A 15,651-nucleotide genomic window follows, 5' to 3' on the forward strand; every position below is an offset into this window, starting at 1 on the left:
AGTAGTAATCTAGTAGATTACTCATGACACATAGTTGCGATTTATGTGATTAAAATGCTGTTTTTCTTTTTGTCGATTTAAGGCTCCATTCCTTAGTTATGATACTTTTTCAAATATGCAAATTAGGCCTTTGGTGCTTCACTTCTTTCTGTGGCCAGCCCCTCCCTGGCTGGTTTAATTGACAGGGCCACCCAATAATCTTTGCAGTTATTAATCTACATTTATTAGTAGTGAACAGATTTCATCTAGATAATGTAGAGTGGTAAAAGGGTTTGTCTGAGATTTTTTAGCTGATGGCCTTTCCTCTGGCCCTAATGCTACACTGGGTCCCCCGGAAACTATTGAGGTGTCATCACATGTTGCTGCTCTCCGGAAGGGATCATAAGGTGTAGTGCACCCCAATGGGAAATAAGTCCAGAGAGTCAGTGTTAACCAGTCAGTGTTAACCAGTGTGCTTCTTTACTGGAGGAATTCAGGTGCAGAACAATACAGGCGAGGCATAGGGCTGGCTTCTCCAGTCTCCTCCCTGGCAGAAGAAGGGTTTGATGCTGAAGAAAGGCCTATGCTAGCTGTCTCTCTCTCTCTCTCTGAAGGCTGGCACCCTGGCCAAAGGCTGGAGGCCCATGGTCTGTGGCTCAGTAGTCCAGGTAGCTCCTGGGTCACAGGGAAGATGACCCATGGTCTGTGGCTCAGAGTCCCCATCTCAGCGTCTTCTACTGGTCACTCATGTAGTCGGGCAGAGTCTTCCCCTCCAAGCACTGGTCCCTAACTGAAGAACACTAGGGGCTCTGACTTATATACCATTTCTAGCTGAACATGAACCTTCTAGTAGGAGGGGTGGAGTGGAGAAACTCAGCACAAACAATTACAAAGTTACCACTCCCGTCCGTCATAGACTTACATTAGAGCTTCAACGATACTCAATGGCAATGATTCAGCAGTTATTCCAGACGCAAACAAGTTTCCAGACATAATAATAGAGCTAAATCGAGACATTAAAAAGGTCAGTCTGTTTGGTTTTGGTGGTAAACAAGTCTGGGGTTTTCCCTCCAAAACATGGTCTTCTTTAAACCCTATGGCAGCTGTGGAAAATGACCAGCTTCTTATTCAAAGTCCCAAAAGTCTCTCAGTATTCATTAGCCCTTTCAACAGACCCTTGCAAATACAGTGCAAATGAACAGGATATACACTCACCTAAAGAATTATTAGGAACACCATACTAATATGATGTTGGACCCCCTTTTGCCTTCAGAACTGCCTTAATTCTACGTGGCATTGATTCAACAAGGTGCTGATAGCATCTTTAGAAATGTTGGCCCATATTGATAGGATAGCATCTTGCAGTTGATGGAGATTTGAGGGATGCACATCCAGGGCACAAAGTTCCAGTTCCACCACATCCCAAAGATGCTCTATTGGGTTGAGATCTGGTGACTGTGGGGCCATTTTAGTACAGTGAACTCATTGTCATGTTCAAGAAACCCATTTGAAATGATTCGAGCTTTGTGACATTGTGCATTAGCCTGCTGGAAGTAGCCATCAGAGGATGGGTACATGGTGGCCATGAAGGGATGGACATGGTCAGAAACAATGCTCAGGTAGCCAGTGGCATTTAAACGATGCCCAATTGGCACTAAGGGGCCTAAAGTGTGCCCAGAAAACATCCCCCACACCATTACACCACCAGCCTGCACAGTGGTAACAAGGCATGATGGATACATGTTCTCATTCTGTTTACGCTAAATTCGGACTCTACCATTTGAATGTCTCAACAGAAATCGAGACTCATCAGACCAGGCAACATTTTTCCAGTCTTCAACAGTCCAATTTTGGTGAGCTCGTGCAAATTGTAGCCTCTTTTTCCTATTTGTAGTGGAGATGAGTGGTACCCGATGGGGTCTTCTGCTGTTGTAGCCCATCCGCCTCAAGGTTGTGCGTGTTGTGGCTTCACAAATGCTTTGCTGCATACCTCGGTTGTAACGAGTGGTTATTTCAGTCAACGTTGCTCTTCTATCAGCTTGAATCAGTCGGCCCATTCTCCTCTGACCTCTAGCATCCACAAGGCATTTTTGCCCACAGGACTGCCGCATACTGGATGTTTTTCCCTTTTCACACCATTCTTTGTAAACCCTAGAAATGGTTGTGCGTGAAAATCCCAGTAACTGAGCAGATTGTGAAATACTCAGACCGGCCCGTCTGGCACCAACAACCATGTCACGCTCAAAGTTGCTTAAATCACCTTTCTTTCCCATTCTGACATTCAGTTTGGAGTTCAGGAGATTGTCTTGACCAGGACCACACCCCTAAATGCATTGAAGCAACTGCCATGTGATTGGTTGATTAGATAATTGCATTAATGAGAAATAGAACAGGTGTTCCTAATAATTCTTTAGGTCAGTGTATATCACAAATCCAGTTATACAGTATGAAACGGTATAAGTCATTGCAAGTTAACTCTTTATAGTGCAATAAAGTAAGACATTTATAACTTTGCATAGGGAAAATAGACAAATGTCCACAAATATCCAGACTTCAAAGTACCCCTTCTCCAAGGCACTGCAATAATATCCCTGGTTGCCTAGGGTAGTGAAGGGATTTATGAAAACTTTCCAGGTGGTCAAGAGTAGTGAAGTGATTTATGATAACTTCTCTTGTGGTCTACAGTAGCGAAGGGATTCATGATAACCTCCTTGGTAGTCTACAGTAGTGAAGGGATTCATGATAACATCCGTAGTGGTGTAGAGTAGTGAAGGAATTAGTAATAACATCATTAGTGGTTTAGAGTGTTGAATTTATTAATGATAACATCCCTGGTGGTCTAGAGTAGTGAAAGGATTAATATGAACATCCCTGGTAGTGTAGAGTAGGGAAGGCATTAACTATAATATATCTGCTGGTTTAGAGTAGTGAAGGTATTAATGATAACATCACTGGTGGTGTACAGTAGTGAAAGGATTTATGATAACATCCTTGGTGGTTTTGAGTAATGAAGAGATACATTATAATATCCCTGGAGGTTTAGATTAGTGAATGGATTAATTATACTATCATTGGTGATTTAGAGTAAGAAAGGTATTCATGATAACATCCCTGGTGGTCTAGAGTAGTGAAGGGATTCATTGCAACATCCCTAGTGGTCTACAGTAGTAAAGGAATTCATACTTATATCCCTGGTGGTCTACAGTAGTCAATGGATTCATGACAACATCCCTAGTGGTCTAGAGTAGTGAATGGATTCATGCTTTAAGCTACACCCTCTTCCACCATATTGTCCAGAAATACCCATTTTTAAATTAGTTCAAACCTGGCTCTTTTCATTCTGTTTTACTTGCAAGTCCCACACTATGTGCGGGTGTGCATACATGGCAGAGGTTTGTATCTGGTATTACTGATGGAGATAAAGATGGAGGTCCTGAACTGCAGTCATATAACATTGTACTGTGAGACATTTATTTTTCTCCCCCACCCATGTAGATATTGGTTTAGTCCATACATTGCTGTTTCATAGCATTTCCTCCAGTCTGTTTTGCTGTTACTGGATCTTTTTTTGTTTCACCTGCAGCAACACGGAGAATGTGAAATCTGAGACTCTGTGTGTTTGGTCCTTTCATATGATGCACGCAAAACGGGCGGATGCCACATCACCAGGAAACACGCCACCCTGATGTGTACGCCCTGTTACCCTGCACTGCAGCTGTGTATACCTGGGCTCTGTAGACAGTGATAGATGCAAAACAGCTCAGCAGGCAGTATCATGTAGGATAACGTTACAATGGCTCAGCAGGCAGTATCATGTAGGATAACGTTACAATGGCTCAGCAGGCAGTATCACACATTATAGGCTTAGATACAGGGGCTAAGCAGACAGTATCACACATTATAGGCTTAGATACAGGGGCTAAGCGGACAGTATCACACATTATAGGCTTAGATACAGGGGCTAAGCGGACAGTATCACACATTATAGGCTTAGATACCGGGGCTAAGCAGACAGTATCACACATTGAGTAAACAAAGAAAACTGGGCACTCTCAAGATATCTGAACCATATGAAGTTTATTAGCATATAAAATCAATAGATGTAGTTTAATAAGTGGCAATAAACGGTGGTACTATTATATAATATCACAAATGGCTAACAAACATAACCTAAATCCACAACATGCAGTACTCCATAAAAATACCTAAAATCAATGGGATATGATTCTAAAATTCGAGGAATAAAATCGGAAAAAATGAAATAATCGATCCACACATAAAAGAGTAAGAAGTTGCAAATCGTATAAATAATTTGTATAGTTATTCGTATGGAAAAAGTATCGAATCTATTGGTGGCGATAAAGCAATGTCCTAAATATACACCCAATTCGATGCGTTGGCAGTGGTGTCCGAAAGTTCTAATGTCTCATTAGACAATAGGAAAACAGAACGAATCGGCGTCCCGCTACTTGCATGAACCAGCGGCGTCCCACTGGGATGTTGGTAACCAAAGTTTGAATAAAGCCGGGTAAAAATCGTCTCACTTGTTGATTCGACAAAGTTCCTTTATATGGTGGTCATATGAGTGTGTAGACCAGTAGTATACGAGCAGTCTTTGTCCTAAATTCGCACACTGGCAATTGTTTGGCACGTGTAGTCAGACCTTCACCATGGAATCAGGTCTTACAAGTTGTTTGTCGAATATACCATTTGTGTGGCGGACAATCTCCAGAGTTTGGGGTCCTGTCTAGGCTAGACACGTTTCGGGGTGTCAAATTGCCCCTTCCTAGCTACTGAGGAAGGGGCAATTTAAAACCCCGAAACGCGTCTAGCCTAGACAGGACCCCAAACTCTAGAACCACTTGGGAAGCTGGAGGATTGTATTGGATTTTCGCAAAGAGAGATCGTCCACCACACGAATGGGGTATTCGACAAACAACTTGTAAGACCTGATTCCATGGTGAAGGTCTGACTACACGTGCCAAACCATTGCCAGTGTGCGAATTTAGGACGAAGACTGCTCGTATACTACTGGTCTACACACTCATATGACCACTATATAAAGGAACTTTGTCGAATCAACAAGTGAGACGGTAAGACCGTTCGATTTTTACCCGGCTTTATTCAAACTTTGGTTACCAACATCCCAGTGGGACGCCGCTGGTTCATGCAAGTAGCGGGACGCCGCTTCGTTCTGTTTTCCTATTGTTTAATGAGACATTAGAACTTTCGGACACCACTGCCAACGCATCGAATTGGGTGTATATTTAGGACATTGCTTTATCGCCACCAATAGATTCGATACTTTTCCCATACGAATAACTATACAAATTATTTATACGATTTGCAACTACTGACGATTTTATGTGTGGATCGATTATTTCATTTTTTCCAATTTTATTCCTCGAATTTTAAAATCATATCCCATTGATTTTAGGTATTTTTATGGAGTACTGCATGTTGTGGATTTAGGTTATGTTTGTTAGCCATTTGTGATATTATATAATAGTACCACCGTTTATTGCCACTTATTGAACTACATCTATTGATTTTATATGCTAATAAACTTCATATGGTTCAGATATCTTGAGAGTGCCCAGTCTTCTTTGTTTACTCAATGCGTGATACTGTCCGCTTAGCCCCTGTATCTAAGCCTATAATGTGTGATACTGTCCGCTTAGCCCCTGTATCTAAGCCTATAATGTGTGATACTGTCCGCTTAGCCCCTGTATCTAAGCCTATAATGTGTGATACTGTCCGCTTAGCCCCTGTATCTAAGCCTATAATGTGTGATACTGTCCGCTTAGCCCCTGTATCTAAGCCTATAATGTGTGATACTGTCCGCTTAGCCCCTGTATCTAAGTCTATAATGTGTGATACTGTCCGCTTAGCCCCTGTATCTAAGCCTATAATGTGTGATACTGTCTGCTTAGCCCCTGTATCTAAGCCTATAATATGTGATACTGTCCCATTAGCCCCTGTATCTAAGCCTATAATGTGTGATACTGTCCGCTTAGCCCCTGTATCTAAGCCTATAATGTGTGATACTGTCCGCTTAGCCCCTGTATCTAAGCCTATAATATGTGATACTGTCCGCTTAGCCCCTGTATCTAAGCCTATAATGTGTGATACTGTCCGCTTAGCCCCTGTATCTAAGCCTATAATGTGTGATACTGTCCGCTTAGCCCCTGTATCTAAGTCTATAATGTGTGATACTGTCCGCTTAGCCCCTGTATCTAAGCCTATAATGTGTGATACTGTCTGCTTAGCCCCTGTATCTAAGCCTATAATATGTGATACTGTCCCATTAGCCCCTGTATCTAAGCCTATAATGTGTGATACTGTCCGCTTAGCCCCTGTATCTAAGCCTATAATGTGTGATACTGTCCGCTTAGCCCCTGTATCTAAGCCTATAATATGTGATACTGTCCGCTTAGCCCCTGTATCTAAGCCTATAATGTGTGATACTGTCCGCTTAGCCCCTGTATCTAAGCCTATAATGTGTGATACTGTCCGCTTAGCCCCTGTATCTTAGCCTATAATGTGTGATACTGTCCGCTTAGCCCCTGTATCTAAGCCTATAATGTGTGATACTGTCTGCTTAGCCCCTGTATCTTAGCCTATAATGTGTGATACTGTCCGCTTAGCCCCTGTATCTTAGCCTATAATGTGTGATACTGTCCGCTTAGCCCCTGTATCTAAGCCTATAATGTGTGATACTGTCCGCTTAGCCCCTGTATCTAAGCCTATGATGTGTGATACTGTCTGCTTAGCCCCTGTATCTAAGCCTATAATGTGTGATACTGTCCGCTTAGCCCCTGTATCTTAGCCTATAATGTGTGATACTGTCTGCTTAGCCCCTGTATCTAAGCCTATAATGTGTGATACTGTCCGCTTAGCCCCTGTATCTAAGCCTATAATATGTAATACTGTCTGCTTAGCCCCTGTATCTAAGCCTATAATGTGTGATACTGTCCGCTTAGCCCCTGTATCTAAGCCTATAATGTGTGATACTGTCCGCTTAGCCCCTGTATCTAAGCCTATAATGTGTGATACTGTCCGCTTAGCCCCTGTATCTAAGCCTATAATGTGTGATACTGTCTGCTTAGCCCCTGTATCTTAGCCTATAATGTGTGATACTGTCCGCTTAGCCCCTGTATCTAAGCCTATAATGTGTGATACTGTCCGCTTAGCCCCTGTATCTTAGCCTATAATGTGTGATACTGTCTGCTTAGCCCCTGTATCTAAGCCTATAATGTGTGATACTGTCCGCTTAGCCCCTGTATCTAAGCCTATAATATGTAATACTGTCTGCTTAGCCCCTGTATCTAAGCCTATAATGTGTGATACTGTCCGCTTAGCCCCTGTATCTAAGCCTATAATGTGTGATACTGTCCGCTTAGCCCCTGTATCTAAGCCTATAATGTGTGATACTGTCCGCTTAGCCCCTGTATCTAAGCCTATAATGTGTGATACTGTCTGCTTAGCCCCTGTATCTTAGCCTATAATGTGTGATACTGTCCGCTTAGCCCCTGTATCTAAGCCTATAATGTGTGATACTGTCCGCTTAGCCCCTGTATCTAAGCCTATAATGTGTGATACTGTCTGCTTAGCCCCTGTATCTTAGCCTATAATGTGTGATACTGTCTGCTTAGCCCCTGTATCTAAGCCTATAATGTGTGATACTGTCCGCTTAGCCCCTGTATCTAAGCCTATAATATGTAATACTGTCTGCTTAGCCCCTGTATCTAAGCCTATAATGTGTGATACTGTCCGCTTAGCCCCTGTATCTAAGCCTATAATGTGTGATACTGTCCGCTTAGCCCCTGTATCTAAGCCTATAATGTGTGATACTGTCCGCTTAGCCCCTGTATCTAAGCCTATAATGTGTGATACTGTCTGCTTAGCCCCTGTATCTTAGCCTATAATGTGTGATACTGTCCGCTTAGCCCCTGTATCTTAGCCTATAATGTGTGATACTGTCCGCTTAGCCCCTGTATCTAAGCCTATAATGTGTGATACTGTCCGCTTAGCCCCTGTATCTAAGCCTATGATGTGTGATACTGTCTGCTTAGCCCCTGTATCTAAGCCTATAATGTGTGATACTGTCCGCTTAGCCCCTGTATCTTAGCCTATAATGTGTGATACTGTCTGCTTAGCCCCTGTATCTAAGCCTATAATATGTAATACTGTCTGCTTAGCCCCTGTATCTAAGCCTATAATGTGTGATACTGTCCGCTTAGCCCCTGTATCTAAGCCTATAATGTGTGATACTGTCCGCTTAGCCCCTGTATCTAAGCCTATAATGTGTGATACTGTCCGCTTAGCCCCTGTATCTAAGCCTATAATGTGTGATACTGTCCGCTTAGCCCCTGTATCTAAGCCTATAATATGTGATACTGTCCGCTTAGCCCCTGTATCTAAGCCTATAATGTGTGATACTAATGGTAACTATGGTAAACTACTGACCACAGAGAGGTGCACTCAGTCAAGTGGACTCACCCTGTCCACTCAAAATATGAAACTGAGTAAACAAAGAAAACTGGGCACTCTCAAGATATCTGAACCATATGAAGTTTATTAGCATATAAAATCAATAGATGTAGTTCAATAAGTGGCAATAAACGGTGGTACTATTATATAATATCACAAATGGCTAACAAACATAACCTAAATCCACAACATGCAGTACTCCATAAAAATACCTAAAATCAATGGGATATGATTCTAAAATTCGAGGAATAAAATTGGAAAAAATGAAATAATCGATCCACACATAAAAGAGTCAGAAGTTGCAAATCGTATAAATAATTTGTATAGTTATTCGTATGGGAAAAGTATCGACTCTATTGGTGGCGATAAAGCAATGTCCTAAATATACACCCAATTCGATGCGTTGGCAGTGGTGTCCGAAGGTTCTAATGTCTCATTAGACAATAGGAAAACAGAACGAAGCGGCGTCCCGCTACTTGCATGAACCAGCGGCGTCCCACTGGGATGTTGGTAACCAAAGTTTGAATAAAGCCGGGTAAAAATCGAACGGTCTTACCGTCTCACTTGTTGATTCGACAAAGTTCCTTTATATGGTGGTCATATGAGTGTGTAGATCAGTAGTATACGAGCAGTCTTCGTCCTAAATTCGCACACTGGCAATTGTTTGGCACGTGTAGTCAGACCTTCACCATGGAATCAGGCCTTACAAGTTGTTTGTCAAATATACCATTCATGTGGCGGACGATCTCCAGAGTTTGGGGTCCTGTCTAGGCTAGACACGTTTCGGGGTGTCAAATTGCCCCTTCCTAGCTACTGAGGAAGGGGCAATTTGAAACCCCGAAACGCGTCTAGCCTAGACAGGACCCCAAACTCTGGAACCACTTGGGAAGCTGGAGGATTGTATCGTATTTTCGCAAAGAGAGATCGTCCGCCACACAAATGGTATATTCGACAAACAACTTGTAAGACCTGATTCCATGGTGAAGGTCTGACTACACGTGCCAAACAATTGCCAGTGTGCGAATTTAGGACGAAGACTGCTCGTATACTACTGGTCTACACACTCATATGACCACCATAGGGGTTTCTGCCTAAACCCTTTTCAATGACTCTTTGGCCATTTTTCCACTGCCTCATTTGCTAAAAGTTGTTCCTTTAGAGCAGGGATGGCCAATCTGCGGCTCTCCAGCTGTTGTAAAACTACAACTCCCACCATGCCCTACTGTAGGCTGATAGCTGTAGGCAGACTGAGCATACTGGGAGTTGTAGTTTTGCAACAGCTGGAGAGCCGCAGGTTTGCCATCCCTGCTTTAGACGGTAGAGTCCTGACAAAGTTTTCCCCTCCAGTAGAAGAAGAGATAATCCCAACTAAGACTAGGCCCCCTTGGTGGCCTTGGAAAATAATTTTGATTTCATATCCACACCACCAGGTGGCAGCCTTGTCTTGCACATATCTCTCTCCTCATGTGATATGACTTCTGCTCATCACACAGAAAATCATCTCATTTAGGGTCCATTCACACGTCCTTATGTGTTTAGCGGATCCGCAAAACATGGACACCGGCAATGTGCGTTCCGCATTTTGCGGACCGCACATCGCCGTCACTCTCATAGAAAATGCCTTTTCTTGTCCGCAATTGCGGACAAGAATAGGACATGTTCTATTTTTTGCGGAACGGAAGTGCGGATCCGCAAATGCGGATGCGGACAGCACATTCTAGCCCCATTGAAAATGAATGGGTCTGCACCTGTTCCTCAAAATTGCGGAACGGATGCGGACCCATTTTGCGGACGTGTGAATGGACCCTTACTCCACCATTACTTAGTGGGGGGAAAAACGAAAAAAGCAAAGCAAAAAAAAAAGTGTACCTAGCTTTACGGTGGACGGTGGTTATTTGTACAAAACTACATGGCCTCATCTGTGCATATTTGACCCAACTCCATGTCCTGCTGCCAGTCTCTCCTGCCATACTGTTAGATGTCACTGGCAGCGGGTAGAACCTGTCCCCTGCTTCTTCTACATCTTGGCTGCTCAGATCAGTTAGCCACATGTAGACTGGGACGACCTGGGCTCTAATCTTGGTATCAAGGAGGATGTTCCTAAACCAATGTTTCCATTCTTCTCCAACCATCTCTTCATTATGTCAGAGGCTCCAGTGATACCTTTTTTTAAGGTTAAAGTGTTTCTTCAGTCTAATGTTGGAGGACGGTCTCACCCATGTGTAGTATCCCAGACCTGGGGTTATCTGCAATTCTTTGTAATCTTTCCTCCAGCAGAGGAGGAATGGTTGGCATTGGTTGGCAGGAACAGAGCTAATCACCCTGTCTCTCTTCTCTTGGCAGGAGTGGGCTGGTCCTGCTTCCTGCCAGGTGAGGGAGTTCCAGTTAGACAGAGAAGGGAGAGGAAGCACATGTCAGAGCTCTTACTCCTAGGGACCGTATCTATTCTCCTGTGAGGTCCTCACTCCAGGGAGATCTTCAGAATCCAGATCACAGCTTCCATAAAGCATCAGTGTGCCAAGATAGCAGAGTGATCAGCAAAATCACCTCTTTATAGACCCTGCTGCAGGTGAGGGACTACAGCTTAGACACTAATCACCTTGAACAACTGTAACATCCCAGAGTTATGTTACAAAACTCTTTTACCCTGCTACAACCTGTCAAGTGTATCTGCATTGTCATCTAATGTAATTTTCCATCACATCCTCACAAATGTGCATTGAAATCCTTGTTAAATGTATTTGCTGTAATTTCTATGTTCACCAGCAGGTGGCAGCAATGCTACCAGGGACTTAGTTCAGTTTAGCATATCTAGACTGGAATAGTATATTCCAGTTTAGCTCCCCCCTCTTTGAGCAGAGTGGGCTCGCCCATGTCCTGCCTCATGGGGAGGGAGGGAAGTTCACATTACACCACTCTGGCATTCCTAACCTGGTACGTGAGTTGCAACACCTTAAAGGGCCCTGAGACTGTACCCTGTGCACGCTGCAATTGGCGTCACGAACAAAAACTATTAACTATCATTTACACCTGACCCAGTCAGTGCATATTATAGCGTCAGTGTGCATTATTCCAATCCGGCTTTCTGCACAACCACCAGGCCATAATAACTTCAAGCCTGTATCTTACAGTGGACACCTATATCTCCTAGTGCCTGCAAGTACCATTTGAATCTCCACACAAGCAGCCACCATACCTCTTCATCTGGTGCCAGAATCTACACTTTGTACTGAATACTGCAGGATGTGCCTCGAGTTATATTCTGCAGGAGACTGTTCTTTTATTTCTGGCCTGATTCTTCAAACTACCCTACCACTGCACTGATTCCCAGGGAGCAACTGCCTGAGGGAGTAACCAGGGACACAACATCTTATCAGGGTCACTACCACTCCCATTCTCTGCACTGGTTCCTCAGGGGCTCAATGCTCATATCCAAAACGGGCAAGAGAGCTGGAGTTCAGACCCACCAGTAGAAGAGGAAGGTATGGGGTCTCATCCTTTTCTTATATGAATCATACATATGTTTAGGGCAATCTTATGCAGATGGTGACGGTCCAGACTGGGGGAACTTGCAAATCGTTTTTTGTTTGATACTTGCCACATTATTGACTGCTATTTACTATGATTTAATATTATGTACGCCCCCCTGTATGGTTATGGATCGAAGTGTAGGAGTTAATCTGACACAGCCTCTATAGGAAGTTGGGTGTGGATCATGTATTCGCCACCAGCTCAGTCTGGAGAGTTTAGTCTGGAGTTAGCAAGAAGTCACTTGACTCAACAAAAGCTACAGAGACTTACCGATCTCTGCATGATCTACTGAATGAGAGAAGTAGACACGAAGGCTCAGAAATCTGCAAGTCCAAGAATTGGTGTCAGTGAGGTATCCTGCTACCTAAGCTATTCAGTGCAGCGAGGAGAACAGTGTTAACACATCCTTTACACTTGGACGCGACTTGGACAGTCGCATCTCGAAAAACCTGTACGCCTCAGTTGAGAATTACAGGCACAATTTCAAAAGTGATATTGCCTGCCATAGATTCTGCAGGTAGAGACTTGAAAAAGATGAAGAAGAAAGAGTAGGATCATTCCCATCCTTGCTCAAATCCATACAGACCCACCTGGGGAGAATTGCACTGTATATTGTGGGAACTGTGTTTTGCTATTGTTGGATGTACTACAGTCCTCATTCTGCATTACAGTCCTCATTCTGCATTACAGTTCTCATTGCGCACCTGAGTAAAGAGAGATGTTTTATTCTGCAAAATCTGGCCTGGTTTACTGACTCCTGCACCATACGCCGGCCATTGCACTTCACACGCCCTGCCTTGCACCTTTACAGACACTGAATATCACAGGCATCCTCACTACCATCAGGCAGGAGCCCCAGGACCAGGGTTATGCCCCGGGGGGAAAAAAAGGTGTGCCCTCCTTTCACTGCGCAGCCTTAGGGAGCAATGGTGTGAGGAAAGCCTCTATGATGAACTATAACAGCCAAAATCACTACCACTCCCACCCTCTGCTCCGGCTCCTTCCAGGCTGCTGCCCAGTGAGAGAGGTTTCTGCTACAGGAAACTGCATCCCGGCAAACATCAGTGCAAATCAGTGAATTACTGACATCCCTACATCCGTGATATGCAACTCGGCCAAGCATAGTATTAAAATCAATGACTCGATGAAATTTCAGGACACAACACATCATGGCCTGAAGCATTAATCACCCAATGGTTGAACATTCAAAATCCATGAAGCCAGTTTTCAGCTCCAAGGTCTAGTGGAGACCAATATAATGTCTTTTATGTTAACAGAAGCGCTGGTGGTCTCCAACATGTGGCTTTCCAGCTGTTGCAAAAATACAACCAGAGGCTATGAAGGCACGATAGGAGTTGTACTTTTGCAGCAGCTGGAGAACCACATTTTGGGACCAGGGCTGTGCCGTATCCAGGTCTGGAATCAGTGCCACGTGGCAGCAGCAGCAGGAAATGTAGGCTCATGATATGCAGCACACACAGCAATGACCTCATTGTGCTCTGCAGGCAAAGCGCTGAGTGTGCATCGATCCGCCGTTCCACCAAGTCATTATACAGTATGTAGACTATGTGCAGACAAGCGGTGAACCATCCTACTGAATTTGCTTTCATTTCTGGCTATCAGCTGATGATGTGGTTTTCAGTAAAAGGACTTCATGTGTTTTTTTTTCTGAGACTTAAGGTCGACCATCAAGTTGTGAATGGTGGGGATCCAGCTTCCAAGGACAACCAAGATCAGCGAAAACAAGGGGCCGGTGTTGCCTTCTGGAATACAGTGACCCCCTTCATTCTGCTGATTGTCAGGGTTCCTGAGGGTCAGGTCACCACCAATCACACATCGATGGTCTATTCCAAGAACAAACCACCAATGTTGACATCCTCAGGAACCCTTCAACCAATATATCTGTCGACTACTGGAGCCCATCGCGTTCCTTTTTCCTAAAGCTCCATGATTTCCTCTGTAATTGTCTCCGGTTTCTCTTGTCTGAGACAGTTTGTAAAGAACTCTAACAGAGTCTGTGTAGAGGCAGTCTCTGGTATAGGAGACAACTTCCTGCGACCACTTCAGAGTACCAACATCTATTCAAATATGGTTACTAGGCAACCGTAGATTGTGAATCAGATGACGACAAACATTTCCTTCATTAACTTTGAATTACAATGTCAGTCCAGAGGGAATGTCACTGACAGACCATCCCAAGGATGAGGACATCTCAGCTCCTACGCACCATAACCACACTGCTCCCTGAAGAAGGGGCCACTTATCGGACTACCAGAAGTCTCCCATGTGCCACGTCCCAACTAAATATCCACCTATCCTCCCTCATACCGCCCTCTGCATGGCCAGGTGCTGCTAAGGCTGGCAACAACTGCAGGAATTAGGAAAGGAGTACATGCAGAATCTAATTTTTGCATTAATAAGAGGGTTATGTTCTATTAGTGCACGGTCTGGGGTCTGTCTGGAGTGAGGTCTATGGGGTCATTTATCAAACTGGTATAAAGTAGAACTGGCTTAGTTGCCCATAGCAACCATTTACCAGAGCTCCTCTGGTAAATGAAAGATGGAATCTGATTAGGTGCTATGGGCAACTAAGCCAGTTCTACTTTATACCAGTTTGATAAATCTCCCCCTATATTTATTTAGGGAGTATGGTCTGAGGTCTGTATTCTGGGATCTGGTCTGAGCGTTTATATGTGTTTAGAAGGTCTGGTCTTATTATTATTGTTACTTATTTGAGAGCGCCATTAGTTCCAAGGTGCTGTACATCAAGAACTTCAATAAACAAGAAACTATTAACTGTATTTGTTTTTAGGGTCTGGTGTGGTCTGTATTTATTTAAGGGGGTATGATCTGGGGTCAGTATTAGTTTAGACTGTCTGGTCTGGGGTCTGTAATTATGTACGGGTCTGTAATTATGTATGGGTCTGGTCTGTGGTCTATATTAGTTTACAGGGTCTGGTGTGGTCTGTATATATTTAGGGAGTATGATCTGGGCTCTGTATTAGTTCAAACTGTCTGGTCTGGGTCTGTAATTATGTATGGGTCTGGTCTGTGGTCTATATTAGTTTACAGGGTCTGGTGTGGTCTGTATATATTTAGGGAGGTTGATCTGCGGTCTGGGGTCTTTAATTATGTATGGTCTGGTTCGGAGTCTGTGTTAGTTTACAGGGTCTGAAGTCTGTATTTATTTAGGGGGTATGATCTGGAGTATGTATTTGAGACTGTATTTCTGGATACTGCTCTGAGGACTGTATTTGGGGGGTCTTGAGTCTGTTTGTTTAGGGGTTTTGTTTGGTGGTTGCATTAGTTAAGCTGGTCTGTATTTGTTTAGAGGTTCTGTGTTTATTTGGGGGTTCTAGATCTGTCCTTCTTAAGGTGTCTGGTCTTGGATCTATAATTATTTATCGGTCTAGTCTGGGTTTTTTATTTGTAGTATTGTACTTGTTTAGAAGTCTGGTCTGGTGTCTTTATTGTGTATATATTTTGGGGTCATATACACTACTTATGATACAAATGCCCTAGGTTGGTGGCATGCCCTATATAAAAGCTTAAAGGGGTTTTCCCATGAAAAATATTTCAAACCAGCACCTGGATCTAAATACTTTTGTAATTGCAAGTAATTAAAAATGTTGCATAGTCACAGAGTTA

The sequence above is a fragment of the Bufo bufo genome, chromosome 6 (assembly GCF_905171765.1).
Source record: "Bufo bufo chromosome 6, aBufBuf1.1, whole genome shotgun sequence".
Taxonomy (NCBI): Eukaryota; Metazoa; Chordata; class Amphibia; order Anura; family Bufonidae; genus Bufo; species Bufo bufo.